General features: G+C 39.5%; 1 pseudogene; it reads left to right on the top strand.

Annotated features, from left to right (window-relative positions):
* Window positions 1-340: 340 nt before the first annotated feature.
* On the top strand, window positions 341-1,739 carry LOC105880055 (glycerol kinase pseudogene; annotated as a pseudogene).
* Window positions 1,740-16,359: the final 14,620 nt, after the last annotated feature.

Here is a 16,359-nt window from a genome sequence, read left to right as displayed (position 1 = left end):
GATTGGAATATTTCCTCTCAAATCTGCAACAAAATAAAGATAGCCACTGTGAGTGCTCCTTTTACTGTTGGATCAAAGGTCCTAAAAGTAGTTCATTGAGACAAGAAAATGGAATCTTAAAATATAAATATTGCAAATAAACAAAATAATCATCATTCATAGATGTTATGATTATTATAACTGTCGACCTAAGAAGCTCAAAACAAATTCGCAGAGTTAATATTATAGAAGAGTTTAGGTTCAGCTGACAGGCACCTTGCCACCCGCCCCTTCCCCACCCCTGCCGTCACCCCAGAAACGGAAACCGGTCGCAGTCTCTGGCCCACCTGAAGCTGTTTTCATGGCAGCCTGGAAGAAAGTAGTTTGGGGGCCTTTGGTGGGAGCAGTGGACCAGGGCACCAGCTCGACGTGCTTTTTGGTTTTCAAATCAAAAAGTAGCCGAACTACTTAGTCACCATCAAGTAAGAGTTTCCAAGAGAGGTATGGGGGGAACAAGACACTGAGGAAATTCTTCATTCTGTCTATGAGTGTGTAGAGAAAACATGGGAGAAACTTGGACAGCTCAATATTGATCTTTCCAACACAAAAGCTACTGGTGTCAGCAACCAGAGGGAAACCACCGTAAGTCTGGGGCAGGTTAACCGGAGAGCCTCTCTACAATGCTGTGGGATGGCTTGATCTAAGAACCCAGTCTACCGTCGAGGGTCTGGAAATAATAATTTCATCAAGTGCTAGACAGGCCTTCCACTTAGCACTTACTTCAGTGCAGTGAAACTTAGTTGGATCCTTGACAACGTGAGAAAAGTTCAAAAGGCTGTTAAAGAAAAGAGAGCTCTTTTTGGGACCATTGATTCATGGCTTATTTGGAGTTTGACAGGAGGAGTTGACAGAGGTGTCCACCGTACGGATGTCACAAATGCAAATAGAATGATGCTTTTCAACATTCATTCTTTGGAATGGGATAAAGAGCTCTGCGAATTTTTTGGAATTCCAATGGAAATTCTTCCAAATGTCCGGAGTTCTTCTGAGATCTATGCCCTAATGAAAGCTGGGTTCTTGGAAGGTTGCCAAAGAAGTAGATGTTTCCTGTGGCTGCTACTTCGTCCCAGTATTTTCAGGGTTATATGCACCATATTGGGATCCCAGTGCAAGAGGGATAATCTATGGATTGACTCAGTTCACCAGAAAATGTCATATTGCTTTTGCTGCACTAGAAGCTGTTTGTTTCCAAACCCATGGAATTTGTTTCCAAATTCATGGATGCCATGAATCGGAATCGTGGAATTCCACTCAGTCATTTGCAGGTAGATGGAGGAATGACTAGCAACAAAATTCTTATGCAGCTGCAAGCAGACATTCTGTATATTCCAGTAGTGAAGCCATCAATGCCCAAAACCACTGCACTGGGCGCTGCCATGCAGGGGCAGCAGAAGGAGTTGCTGTTTGGATTCTAGAACCCAAGGGTTTGTCAGCTGTCATGATGGAGCAGTTTGGACCTCAGATCAATCCTGAGGAAAGTGAAATCCTTTATTATATATGGAAGAAAGCTGTGATGAAGTCAATGGATTGGGTTACAACTCAAGTCTCCAGAGAGTGGTATTCCATGGATAATACCAACTCATGGATTCCAAGATGCGAGCTTTTTATGTAACAAGAGAATCCTGCAATTAATTATGTTTCTTAATGTGATGATACTATTCATAAACTCTGATTTTATTTATAAGCCACTTGGTGCATGACCCTTCAAATAGATCTGTGGCTTGAAATAAAGAAAATGCAGCAGAAAGAAAAAAAAAAAGGAAGAGTTTAGGAATATTGCTAGATATAAAATTGTCATAAAAATTGCACCTCTAGATATCAGAAATTAACACTTGGAAAACATTTTTTAAAGGTATCATATAAAATGTTCATAAGTAGATAAAATTATAGTACAGTATTAAAAGTCATAAAAGAGGACATCAGTAATTGAGAGATAAACCAAGTTCATGGATGGGAAAACTCAATATTGTAAAAATGTCAGTTCTCCCAAACTTAATCTATAAATTCTATGCAATCCAATCAAAATACCAACAGGGTTTTTAAGGAACTTGAAAACTAATTTTAAAATTTATAAGGAAGAGTAAAGGACCAAGAATATTCAAGATAATTGAAGAAGACGAAGAGGGTAGGGATCTCAGCCTACAAAATAACAGGTATTATTATAAAAGTATTATGATAAAGAGACTGTAATACTGGTTTCAGAATAGACAAAGAGACAAAGAAACCAAATAGAGGGCCCAGAAAAGGAACTTTGATTTATGACAGAGGTGAAGATTAGTGAAGAAAGAGGGGGCAGTCAATAAAAAGTACTAAGGAAATTATCATCCATTGAAAACAATGTGTATTCCTATCACAAACTATATGAAAAAAATTGCAGTTGAATTAAATGTCTCAACATTGAAGACAGAAAATCTCTTTATGATTTTGATGTACTGGAAGAATTTATTTTTATACATATAATAGAGACAATAGAGTAAAACAATGGAGAAAAAAATGATGAATCCAATTTCACATTGTACTTAAAAACTTCTGTTCATTAAAAGATACCATTTAAAAAGTGTCATGACAACCCACAGATTGGAGGAAAATATTTGCAATGTACATACACAAGAAAACAATAAGAGTAGCATAATAATACCTTCTATATGCATGTGTATGATTAAATAGTTTTCCAGCACCACCATAACAAATTAACATAAGCTTGGCAGCTTAACCAACATAAATTAATTATCTTACAGTTCTGTACTGAGAAATATGACACAGGTCTTAGTAGGCTAAAATGAAGGTGTTTTGTTACAAATAAAACAAGTGTTGGCAAGGATATGGATAAAGGGGAACCTTTGTGCACAGTTAGTGGGAATGTAAATTAGTACAGCCATTATGGAAAACAGTATGGATGATTCTCAGAAAAAAAAATAAAAATAGAATTATTGAATTATCATATAATCCAGCAATCCCACTTCTGGCTATGGACCCAAACAAAATGAAATAAGTGTGTTAAAGAGATATCTGCATTTCCATGTCCACTGCAGCATTATTCACAATAGCCAAGATATGGACTCAACCTTAAGTGTCATCAAATGATGAGTAGATACATAAAATATGGTCTATATATATAATGGAATGCTATTTAGCCTTATAAAAGAAGGAAATTCTGTCATTTGCAACAACATGGCTGAGGCTGGAGGACATAATGCTGAGTAAAATAAGCCAAGCACAGAAAGAAAAAGATTACATGATCACTTATATGTGAAATCTAAAAGGTTGAATTCACAGAAGTAGAGAGTAGAATGGTGGCAACCAGGGGCTAAAAAATGGAGGGCTGGAAAAAGAGAGGATGATGGTGAAAGGGTACAAAGTTTTGATTAGACAAGAGATATTAGTTCTGAAGATATTTTGTTCAGCAGGGTGACTACAGTTTATAATAATGTGTAGTATACTTGAAAATTGCTAAGAGAATACATTTTAAATGGACACCACAAAAAATGATGAGTATGAGAGGTGATTAATATGTTAATTCACTTGATTTAATCATTCCACAATGTATATGTATAGCAAAACTTTGTACTCTATCCCAGAAATATATACAGTTAAATAAAATGAAATAAAATCAAGGTGTTGGCAGGGCTGCATGCTTTTCTAGAGGCTCTAGAGGAGATCTCTTCCTTTGCTCCTTAAGGGTACTGACGGACAAATACCTCCTTGTATTTGTGGGCTTGAGATACCATTTCCTTGCTCCTGTCAGCTGAAGGCTGCTCCCAGCTTCTAGAAGCCACCCACATTGCTTGCTCCATCTCAAAACCAACAATAGTGAGTCAAGCCCCTCCCATGCTTTGAATCTCTTACTCTTTCATCTCATCTCTTGGACCTACCTCTACCTCTCTCTCCTGCTTTTAAGGACTCATTTGATTACAAGGACCACCTGGCTCATCTAAGATAATATCCCCATCGCAAAGTATTTAACTTAATCGTATCTGCAAAGTTACTTTTTCTATGTAAGGTAACATATTTCCAGATTCTGGGCATTAGGACGTAGATATCTTAGGGAGTTACTGTTTTGCCTATGGGTATATCTGTTTCTATCTCTACTTTTCTACCTATATACTTATATATATGCCTTAAAATGAATAAGAAAAATACAAATTGCCAAGTTAAAAATAGATCGAAAGATATGAACAAGGAATTTGAAGAAGCTTAAATTGAAATAAAATATTAAGATTCTTCACAGCACTAGTAAATGATAGAAATAAAAACTAAAACTGTATATAATTTTATCTGACAATACCTGGTATTGGTAAAGAAATGAAGCATTGGAAACTCTCATATTCTTGTGTTAGAACTTTAAATGTGAGAAACCACTTAGGGGAGCAATTTCACAGTTCTGGGAAAGTTAAAGATCCTTATCCCTCAATTCTGCAACTTCATCTTTACGTAAGCATCCCCGAGAAACTCTAATACACAGCCAAAAGGAGACATCTGCAAGGACTGTCATTACAACATGGTTTGTAATTGCAAAATAAGAGCAATAAATGCCCACCAATAAAAGATCAGCTAAATATTTTGTTTCATTTATGCAATAGAACATTTTCAAGTATTGAAAACACACGAACTAGAAATAATGCTCATCAACATAGAAGACTTGCCAAAGATAATGAAACAAATCAAACTGCAGAAGATACTGAGAACAACGTAGATTCTATAAGATTTTCAAACATACAAAATGAAAATGTACACTGTTGAGTGATACAATCATATGTAGTAAAAATTATAAAGAAATGGGGAGTTTTTAACATACACATGGGAGTTAAGAATTTGTTCTTAAATTCAGGATAACAGTTTCAAGTAAGAGAGTAGGAAAGAATTTGGAGAATGAAGCTCAATTAGCACATATTTATAAATGCAGGGTAAGTAGATGAGTACTTGCTATTTTTATACACTTTGTAAGTGTGAAGAATTTTATAATTTTACAAGAAAAATATCACAGGGAGCGATATGGAGGAACATTCAGAAGGGGCAAGCATAACTGCAAAGCTAACATGGCTATTGCCACAACCCAGATGAAAGATACTAGAGACTCCAGGACAATATGGTGGTGAAAGAATAGAAATGAGAGTGGCTTCTACAGGTATTTTGGGGATTTATTCTGCATAACCAATTTAAGAGCGTTGCTTTTGGGGTAGATTCTCAGGTGAATTCAATTTTCTAGCATGGGTGACTTTGTGAATATTGACACTATTTCCCAAAGTGTGTGGGGAAGGGAACAATTTGAGTTTATACTTTGTGGCAGTATTTGAGATGAAGTCAAGGCAGCATTGGTTTAGCTACTCAGTAATACCCAAGCACAACCCTCATTTAATCATTCTTCCCTAACAGGGTCCCAGGGGAAATACATGTACAAATTGTATAGAGGGGTGAAAGAATACTTTCTTATCCACATTTGAATGCAAAACTCCAAAGGACTGGACACATGTTGAACTCCTGTGACCCAGACTGGAATCAGTGATGGCCAAACCCCAAAGTCCAAGTCAAAACTGTGGACTTTACCACTTCAATGTGAGAAAAAGTTAATTCAGAGTTCCCCAGCATGGGAAATAGAACATAACATTTTTCCTCAGTGCTTGGAGCTTTCCGCTAAAGTCTTTCTGTCTGGAGAGCAGACATAATCTTGGGTCTTGGGTCAATTCTACTTTAGTATTGGAAAGAAGCAGGAAAGAAAATACTGCATAGCTTCTCCTTTGAGTCCTACCCAGATGGGACCATCTCCCCATTGTACCTACTGGGATCAAAGATCATGAGTATCTCATATACAAGTACTTTAGCCTCAGATAAAGGTCCATACACTAGCTTGGGGAGCAAGAAAAATGTATTTAAAACCAAGCATTTCATTCTCTCTGATCCTTGGAAGTGTAAGGGATTGGGAGAGGAGAGAGAAGCCTTAAGTTTAAGCTACTGGTGGAGATGGCCCACAGACAGTAGGGAAAGACTAGTTTGAAACCATGGAGAGATGCCTATGCTTGAAATATAGGCTCAAGAATTATCAGCACATAGACAATAGGTGTTTTCATGGGCATGCATAAGATTCCTCAAAGGAAACACATAATTTCAGGGAATGCTATATAAAAGTGTAGAGAAGGGAAGAAAGGAGGAATAAAAAGAAGGCATTTCTAGAGAGGCAGAAAGAGAAAGTAGGAGAGTGTTGCCACAGAATTTCAGTTTTTGGTATAGGGTTGATGTTGCCACATGATGCAGAGAGGTCTCATGCATTAGGATTAGTACTTGTTGGCTTTATGATTATGAAGCCAATAGTTGCCCTTAACAGGAACCATCTCATTGCATTATGGGAGAAGTGGCCCCAGTGTAATAATGTATTGAAGACTGAATCCATAGTAATAGATGAGCAAAGGAGCTAGTGATGGTTTTAAAATGTGTCCAATTCTTTGATACATTTGTCTTTATAAGGTGAAAACCAATTTTACTCCTGGATTGTGGGCTAAACCTAGCAACTGACTTCTAATAGATAGAATATGACAGAGTGATAGTATATGATTTGAGAGTGGGTCATAGAAGATATTATAGATTTCTGCGTACTCTCTTAGATTACAGGCTTTGGGAAAAGCAGGCTGTCATGTCTTGAGGACAACCACATGGAGAGACCACATGAGAGGAGCTGAGGTCTTCTCTCAAGAGTAAGGGGAATACTGAATACTTCTGCCAAGAACCATGTTTATGATCCTTCTCAGAATTGAATCTTCCAGCCTCAGTCAAAGCTTCTGTTAACTGAAGCTTCAGCCATAATTAACAGCAAATTATTGAGAGACCTTGAAGTAGAACCACCCAGCTAAACCGCACCCAGATTTCTAATCCGCAGAAATGGTGGGTTACATTGTTTGTTATTTTAAGATACTAAGTTTTGGGATAAATTAACATACAGCAATAGATAAAGACTACAGGGTACAACCTTTAGAGTGTGTTGACTGATAGAGTAGATTTCAGAGAGAATTAAAGGGTCTAAAGTATTCGTGTGTGTATGTATGTGACAGAGAGATTGTGTTACATTTAGCAGACTGGGAAAGAATATCAGGAAAAGCCAGAAATGCATAAGAGAGTAGGGGAAATTGGTAGGTCAAGGTCTTGCAGAAGTCAAGAGGGAGTGGGAGGAGAGATTTGCATGCTTCGTGGATGGGCACCTCTTCCTTTGAGAATGGGGGAAGCAAGTAAAGATATCTTTAGGTATCCATGCTTGTGTGTGAGGACCACCCTCAATGGAAAGCCTCTTATTTGAAAAGGAAATGGATATTATAAGGTTATAAGCTCAGAGGAAGGAGAATAGGAGAGGAAGGAGCTTGAGGAGAAAGGAGAAGTCTTAGAAGGGCTGCTGTTGATAATGGCCGTTGGAAAGGTACCTATCTTGTGGGACCACAGAGAATTGTGAAGGCACCTTGAGGGCCTGAGTGAAGCTTGGAGAATACATATTAATATAGTGGAGCTGAACCATTAAACTGGGGATTTTTTTTTTTTTTTTGCCTAGAAATTGGGTGGTTGGGTTGATACAGGGCTACAAGTTTGCAGAGTAAATACAGTGGAAATTAAAACAAAAGCAAAAACAAAAAAACATTGGCTGTGTCTAGTCAAGAAATTGCATCCAGGAGAAGTTTAATCAACTGGGAGAAAAGGAAAGTCATAGGACTAATGATCTTCATGGGGTTAAAAGCAGTGTGGTCAATAAATGTAGAACTTGCCCTTACACCGCCATTCCTGTATCTCTCACATCTGCATTCCAAGGCTCCTTGCTGAAAACACACTGGCCCCTCTGCCTGAGGGATTTTTTTTTTTCTGACCAATAAGCCTGCTCCACTGGCATAAAAGGGAAGCTACAACAGTTCCCAGAAGCATCCATTACCATTGAATACAGGAAACTGATGGATATGTACCCCAGCTCATTCATTCCTTGGGCAGGGTGACTCTGAGGTTTGTACTTCGCTCTCCCCTAGAATGACAATGGTGCTCCAGTTGCCCACAGTGCTGACTTTCTTGATAACATGCCCTCTACCCTGTACTGACTTTCTTCTCTGTCCTATCTCCTGTCCCCGCTCCCCTGGTGTTTCCCGTATTTTCCACTTAGACAATTTGTACAAAGGCCCTTACTGCCTGCTCCCAGGGAAACTCAAATGAAGACAGCCAGGCATCCACAATGGCAGTGGGAGTGCAAGGGAGAGGGGGGATCCCAGCAGTGGTCTCGCTGCAATATTGTCTAGTTAGCTGGCAAAAGGAGGCTGAAGACTCCCGACATAACTGGTACCTGGGTGGGCAGCAAGCTCCTGTAACTGTCATCAACATCGCACCCCAAGACTGTCAGAAACCTTCACAAGGGTGTTTCCATTTGTGTTGTTCTGTGACAACATCATAGGTGGCTGGTAAAGTGTGCTTAATGAAACAAAATGACATGTTACATCTATACTGTTGTTACTCTGATTAAAAGAATTACTACTGTGTGGGAAGAATTTCTGCTTGCAGAAACACTGTTAATTGACAGCTAGGAAAAATTGTGGTGATAAAAGTTAATTAACTTTACTAGGTATCTCTGAATTTTACAATACCTGTCTTTTTTAAAGGCCACAGCCAGCTATCTTGGCAGAACAAATGAAAGAAGTCTGCAACAGTAACTCAAACTTCCTACTTCACAGCAAAGTATGAAGTGAACATAAGGCCCTAGAAGGAACAACATTCAAACAGTTCACACAGCTCTCCAGGAAATGGCCATCGCTGGCTTTCTTTCAGAGAACCGGAGCTTCTGGAGCAGTGTTTTTGAAAGTATCAGAACCCCCATGATGCTTTGAAAATGTATGATCTTGAGATCAACCTCAGATTTATTGAATCAATGGACATGGATCCCAGGACTACATTTTTAGCCAACTTATAAGATAATTATTCTAGAATCTTGCAGTTAGAATCATGTATACTTCCTGCAGTGCTACCCATTTGAACTATATTTGGGTTAGCAAGCATCTTTTTAAAATAAGCAAATTATTGTGTTTTCAGCCATTCACACATCAATGCTGAATTTGAACTAATGGGAGCTGAGTTACACTAAAGCAATGGTTATCGACCTGCATTTAGCATATGCAGGACCCAGCACATGTTGGATCCAAATTCTGTTTTTAAAATATCTTAAAAATGTAATTCAACAACCCACATACTCAAATGTGCTAACAGTTCAAATTTTCAACACAATGGAGACAACCAACTTAAGTCATGCTGCCAGTACAACTAGATTTTGTGCTGACTTCTGATAGTAGTCCACTATCCCTCTGCATATATGCAACTTGGAAAGAGTTCACAGAAAAGAAAGGTTTTAATTTTGCTCTAATAGCTTTGTTCAGGAGTAAGAAATTTTGTATGCATAAAATTGTACACCTGAGTTTTAAACAGCTGTTCATGTTCACCAGGTGCGATCACATGCCTGGATAGGTCCAGGGTTAGCATAGTCTCTGCTCTGAGAGCAGGAAATGATGCAATAAATGAAAACACATTTTATCATGATGATGATGATGATGATGTCATAGTTTTATTTTTGTTATTTCAAAATATTAAGGGGGTACAGATGTTTTTGATACATGGCTTCAGTCAGATCTATAAATGTGCTCATCACCTGAATAGGGTTCATTGTACGTGATAGGTGGGTTTTGCCCCTCCCCTTCTCCCCACTCCCTGCTGCTTGATTTCCAGTGACTTTTACTTTCCTTTGTGTATTTGTGTGCCCATTGGTTAGTTCCAATTTATTAAAAGAGTACATGTGGTGTTTGTTTTTCCATTCTTGAGATATTTCACTTAATATAATGGTCTCCAGTTCCTTCCAAATTGCTAATTGATGGGTTTTCCTTTGTCAGTTGTTGCTTACATCTAGCTGCTTGTAGAACTTTCTCTCTCATTTTGACTTTGGCCATTACTACATGTCTTGGAGATGTCCTATTTGCTATGAATCTTCCTAGAGTTAGATAACCATCTTATATGTGGATGTCTGAATCTCTGGCAATACCAGGGAAGTTTTCCTCAATAATTCCCTCAAATAGATTTTCCATGCTTTTAGCTCTCTTTTTCTCCCTCAGAGAAACCTATAATTTGTTAGTTCACTTTGTGTAGTCCCAGATCTAAGTGATTGCTCTGCCTTTTTTGTTCTCTTCTCTGCCTCTTTAAATGACTGGGTTAGCTTGAGAGCCTTGTCTTCAAGCTCTGAGGTTCTTTTTTCTCCTTGGTTTACTCTGTTGCTGAAACTTACTGCTGTGTTTTGAAATTCCCTAAATGACTCTTTCATTTCTCTAAGTTCTATTATATCCTTCCTGATGTTGTCTAGCTCTTTAGTGACTTTCTCATTAATTTCCTGAAATATTTTCGGCTTCTTTTTGTTGGTTTTCAACTTTCTCTTCAATTCAATTCATCTTATTTTCCATCCATATTCTCAATTCCATTTCTGTCATTTCAACCATTTCCTTATACTTGGATTTCATTGCTATAACTCCATTGTAATCCCTTGTGAGTGTTGATCTGTGTTGACTTTTTTCGTAGCCAGGGTTCTTTTGGGGGTTTCTTCTCATGTAAACCCTCTTTTCTCAACTCAAGGCTAGCAGGTTTGCACAGTACCTGTTCTTTGCTGGAAACTCTCCTGCTTGATTAGAAGAAGGGGCGGTCCCTAGATGGCTCCCCCACATACACGCACACACACTGGAGTGTTGATGTGGCAGAGGAGAGGCGTGTGCACTAGAAGCCTGTAATGCAGCTGTTCTGATTTGTTTTGTCTGCCTGCCATTGCCTCTGCTCAAGCCTGTGCTGAGTGCAGTTTGCGTTGGATGTTGGGTTGTCACCAGTTGGGAGCTGGGCGAGACTCTCTTTACTGAGGCTGGTGTTGTGAGGATTACTCTACCCAGGGTCTCCCTGCAGAGGGGACAGTAGCAGCTGGGTGAGGTTTTCTATCCCATGAGGCAGTTGTCATGGGTTCCCAGGCTGTGGGCATTTCCTCAAACCAGGTCATGGTGTACTGGTGGCTTGAGGCTGGTGGGGGTGGGGGGGTTGGTCCCTGGAGGGGTGTTGGCTTTGGAGCAGTTTCTCCAGTGCTGTGGTGGTAGTAGAGGCTCTGGGGTGGGGTCTTTGGATCCATGTGCTACATTGGAGTCTTGCAGTGGTGTCTCTGGCCTGGTAGGAGCTCTGGAGGGACAGAGGCAGAGTCTTGGGCTCTGCCATGAGAGCCTCAGAGCTGGGACTGGGGAAGAACCCAAAGCAGGCCTTCTGCACAAGGCCTCTGAGCCTAAAGTAGGGCAGTGTGTGTGGTGGGGCTGATCTGACCTGGAGGATGGTGCCAGGACAGAGCAGGCAGGAGGCGTTTGGGGCCTGGAGGGTGAGTCAGGACCGAACAAGTAGCAGGCTGTTCTGCAGCCTCGGGGACTGCATGGATGCCATGTCACATGGCAAAAGTCAGTTCCAGCAGCCCAGGGACCACAGAGTTCTCCCTGTTCCACCCAGGACCTACCAAACCAGTCACCCAGAGTATTCCAGGTCAGAGCCTGCTGAGCCCTTGTCAATCCCCATGCTCAGATCCTGTTGTGTTGTAGGAGAGAAGTGCTTGGCTTCCAGTCACTGGGTACAGCTCAGGGGAACCTCCAGTTAGTCCACTCCCTCCCCAGCCTGATGCGGACCGTGCACCTGAGAGCTCAGTATGGCTTTAGCTGCTACCCAATCCCCACTATGCCTGTTGTTTGGTGCAATGACTCTGCACAGACCCCAGGCAGGTGCCCGGTCTACCAGGTAGACGTCTGTGGCAGTAGAGGGAGCAGTCTTACAACTTGCACTGCACCAGCATGGTGAGCACTGCACCCCAGCTCTCTATCCTCCTATTCTCCCCTGTGCATTCTTTGTTATACATATCACCTCATCACCCTTTTGTTCCCACCCTGAATGTCCTGCTTTGCTTCTCTGTGATTTCACAATGTTGCTTCATGTGGGCAGCTGCCTGCATTTTTTCTTTCTGTCCTTGGGAGGGGCATGTTGGCAGGTGCTTCCAGTCCATCATTTTTTCTCTCCGATGTTAGGGTTTCCAATTTTACAAATGTTTTGATCTATTATTTATATTCATAAGTGTTTTCATAATATTTCAGATGAAGGTGAAAAAATCAGCCTTAAATTCAGAAATGGATCACAGGTTACAAAAAGAAAAAGCAAAAAGATTTTTGCTGATAGAATGGAGAGGTTGAGTAGGCACAAGAGGAAATGACACACCATCCTGATCTTCAGATAACAACTGGTTTTTCAGTCAAAGGGGGTCACATTGGGGACAGTAGGAAATGAAAGACTTATAGTGAAAATTCTCACAATGAGTTCCCAGGAGAAAATGGAGCATGAGGACAGTTATATCAGGCTTTTGGCTTCACCTTTGTAAGGCAATACAAAGTGCCCAAGTTTTCACTGTCTTTTATGCAGTGATATTTTTCCACATTCTCCTATAGCCCTTCCTAAGTTACAGTGCCATATTTAAAGCAAACACAGCAGGTATAAAAATAAAGATTTCTTTCAGCATTAAAAGTACATGGCTTTATATAAAAATGTGTGCAAGAATAGGTTAGATACAAAGATTAAAATACACTATAAATGGATGTAAAATTGTAAAAAGTAAAATACACTATAGCATCATTCAAAGGAGTCACTGAATGGGAGTAAAGAGGAGAGGCTACACTGTCTACAGGGACAAGTGTCAAACAATGCTTTTTGTATCTTTGCTGGATAAGAAGAGGCAGCATCCAGCAACCTTGATCCAACATACTTGATCAATGAGTTTGTGATCATTTTAACTTCAATTCAACGAAACACAAAAAGGATTGACCTGTAGCCATCTTGGCTTTATTTTATTTTATTTTATTTTATTTTTTTAGCAAATATGAGTATTTTTTGAGAGTGCATTTTTGCAGATGACCATCAGGAAGATTTATTTTAGGAAATACTGGACATCAGGGAGAGGAATATATTGCTAAATGTTTATGTCTATTTTCAACTTGCCATCATGTAATTTGGTTTTCATATGTTTAATTACCTGTACTGATGATGAAAAAGCAATGGCACCAAGTATGAGAGGAGTGGAAGCTTTACTGAAAACATGGCTGAAATGTGTTCAAGTGAGGTGAGCTCTAGCTTTTAATGCCAATATCTGTCAAAAGTGTTGACTGATAGCACAAATGTCATTTTTATAACAGGATGCCCTTCCAAATTTGATTTTTGTGAATTCTCTGAATTAACATGAATGATGATATCCAAATATTATCATACTTGCAAGTGTTTATAGACAGCCCTAAGGTAAGGAGATCCGAAGAATATTTCTATGGATACACATCCTATATGTATCTTTATGCATAAGATATGAATACAGGATGTGGAAACATGGCCTTGTGTATGCACACAGGTGCTCTGTGTCTTGTAGTGTTATCTGGGTGCCTCATTGTGTACAGTAAAAGGGAGAAGTCAATTGAGATGAAGCCTCACATGGCTAAGACTTACCTGGGTGAGAAGAGTGGAGGTGCCAGAGAGGAGGGTGGAGGTGACCACGTTATGGGGAGGAGGATGGGGCTGAATCTCTGAGTGCACAGAAGCTCGGTACCCTCCCCCCACCTCACTGACTCTTCCTTGGCTTGGAGCTGGTCACTGGTGGAAGGACACGCCAGTGAGAGCAAAGTGACAGCAGTTCCTTTGAAGTTGACTCCTGTCCTTGGTCCCATATTCTTAGTCATTCATATTGGATGGAGTCAATAATTCTTGAAGTATGAAGAGATTTCATTAGCTAATTGCACCCCAAAGTTAGCATGGCTGCCCAACCCTGGACACATTCCTAGGTTTTCCTTTCCCTTGGCTGAATGAGCTCTCTCTGGCTTTCAGGAAATATGAAACATCTCACAGAATGCCAGCCAAAAAGAAAAATTAGAATTTGAGTTTTCTAAAATGTTTAGTAAATTTCTGAAGAGATGAGCATTGAAAGAATTTTTTTTTAAAAAAATGAGATTGCTGAATGTCTTGTTATTAAATGTATTCAGAAAGCATTTTTTTACTCCTCCAAAATGAGTGCTTATCAACATTTGACATTTAAAATACATAGTTAGATATGTATAATAGTTTGTTCTATTTTGAAACAAAATGTTCTTTTATTTCATTTTCAAATTTGTGGACACTTGGTTTCAAGAATATTTTGATATTTCAAGGTGGATGATTACAAACTTTTTACCATTTGCAACAACTTGTTTGTTAGAATCAGGATTTTTTTTAACTCTCTGTGTAAAAAAATATTTTATAAGCTGAGAAAAATTATATGATAAGTTTGGCTTAAGTCTCCAAATGCCACCAATAAGTCCTATTGTTGAGTCTGTACCTAGGCAATATCCTCAATAATCTCCTGGTTGAATCTGTCATAACCAAATCTAACATATTTGAAATTGCAAATATATCTATGATAAAACAGCACCTCTTTTAGCTACCTATTTATTGGAGGAGCATGTAAAAACATTGTAGGATCTCACTATAAAGAATACTTGTGAACCACAGCCCTAAGGCAAGAAAGATTGATTTGAAGACAAAGTTGGGAGGCATGGGGCATGGGCACATGTGAGGCCTGGGAAGAGACTCTGTGGGTGATTCAGGAGAAGAGGACCCTGAAGAAGGGGCAAGCAGGGGGAGCAAGAGAGAACTGGAAAAAAGCATAAAGAGGAAGATGCCAAACACATTCTCCTGCCCAACTTTTGCCAGATAAAACCTCTCTCTGCCCAGGGGAGTGAGGGTCTGTTCTTACATGAAAGTTGCAGAACAGGTACCAAATTGGCATTGTCAGTGTAATAATTTTCTTTTCATTCAGGGATCATAAATAACTTTTTATGGCTACAATCATACGTGAACATTGCACCCTTGACCCCATCATTCTACAGAGTGGGAGAAGCTGCCTGCAATGTACCAAGCTGATAAGCTTTCCAAATAGAATGGAGAAATAAAAAGGGTTAAAAATTTCACACATTAAAAAATATTTTAAAGAAACCTCAATTTCTTTCCCTCTCAATATAGTTTTTTAAAAAAAAAGTGTGGGGGGGGGGAGATGCAAAGTTAAGTAAAATTTCCAGTTAAGGAGAAAAGTCAAAGTAAGATAAAAAAATGTGCAGAACATGATAAATATGGAAAAAAATAGTCTTAACCTCTTTGGCGACTCAGCAAAGATAGGAAATGAATTGTGTTCTCAATAATTAAGGTGGAAGCCCAAACACACTGGGCTTTGAACACGCCTTGTGGTCTTCTGAGGAAAACAGAGCAATTTATTATCTAGGCCAAATTTGAAGAGATGGCCTTCAGGACACTGAAGGATGCTGCAGCATCACCAGCTCAAAAGACATTTTAGCTGTGTGATAAATGTCTGCCAGGACACCAGTGCTACGAAGAACATTTTCAGATGAAATAAATTGCAAAATAATACACCATGATTAAATAAAATCAGTTGTGAGCCAAAATCGTTAAGCAAAATTGCAACCTCTGACCTGGGGTAGCAGGTTGGCACATTATTGGGTACTGTTATGCAGTTGGACAGTCACACAGTTCTGAGCATTCACACATTCTATGGTGTTCCTTGGCTCCTGAGTCAAATATGCTTTCAGTTATGCAAAGAAACTGAGTAGAAATGATTCTTCCTCCAGTGACTGTTGGGATTTAGAGGTTTTCAAATTTAGATGATTTCTAACTTTGGTTGATCACGAACCTTATTAAAAGGGCTATACATTATATGTATTAATTACCTATTGCTTCATGATGAGTTACCCCAAAAGGTACCAGCTTAACTCAACAATATGTATTTATTATCTCACACAGTTTTTGTGGGTCAGGAATTCAAGAGCTATGCAGCTGGCTAGGGTTGCAGTCTTTTGCAGGTTTGGTGGGGGCTGGAGGATCCACTTCTGAGATTCTGGCTGTTGGTGAGAGGGCTCAGTTCCTCTCCAGAGACCTGCTTGAGTGTCCTCATGATATGGCAGCTGACTTTCCTCAGAATGAATGATCCTAGGCATCAAGGCAGTAGCCATAATGTGTTTTATGACTTATCCTTGGAAGTCACATACTGCCATTTCTGTAATATTCTACAGGTTACATTGGTCATCTCTACTCACAGGGGAGGGAAGCACACAGGGCATAAATAACAAAGTGGACACCGTCAGGGGTCATTTTATAGGCTGGCTGCCACAATCCCCAAAATGAGTCTATATGGGCTCTACTTCTCTTCTGTTCCTCTTCTATTTTAGAAGAATAAAAACTCCCTAATGC

The sequence above is a fragment of the Microcebus murinus genome, chromosome 16 (genome assembly GCF_040939455.1).
Source record: "Microcebus murinus isolate Inina chromosome 16, M.murinus_Inina_mat1.0, whole genome shotgun sequence".
NCBI classification, from domain to species: domain Eukaryota; kingdom Metazoa; phylum Chordata; class Mammalia; order Primates; family Cheirogaleidae; genus Microcebus; species Microcebus murinus.
This window is presented reverse-complemented; position numbering and strand designations above follow the sequence as displayed.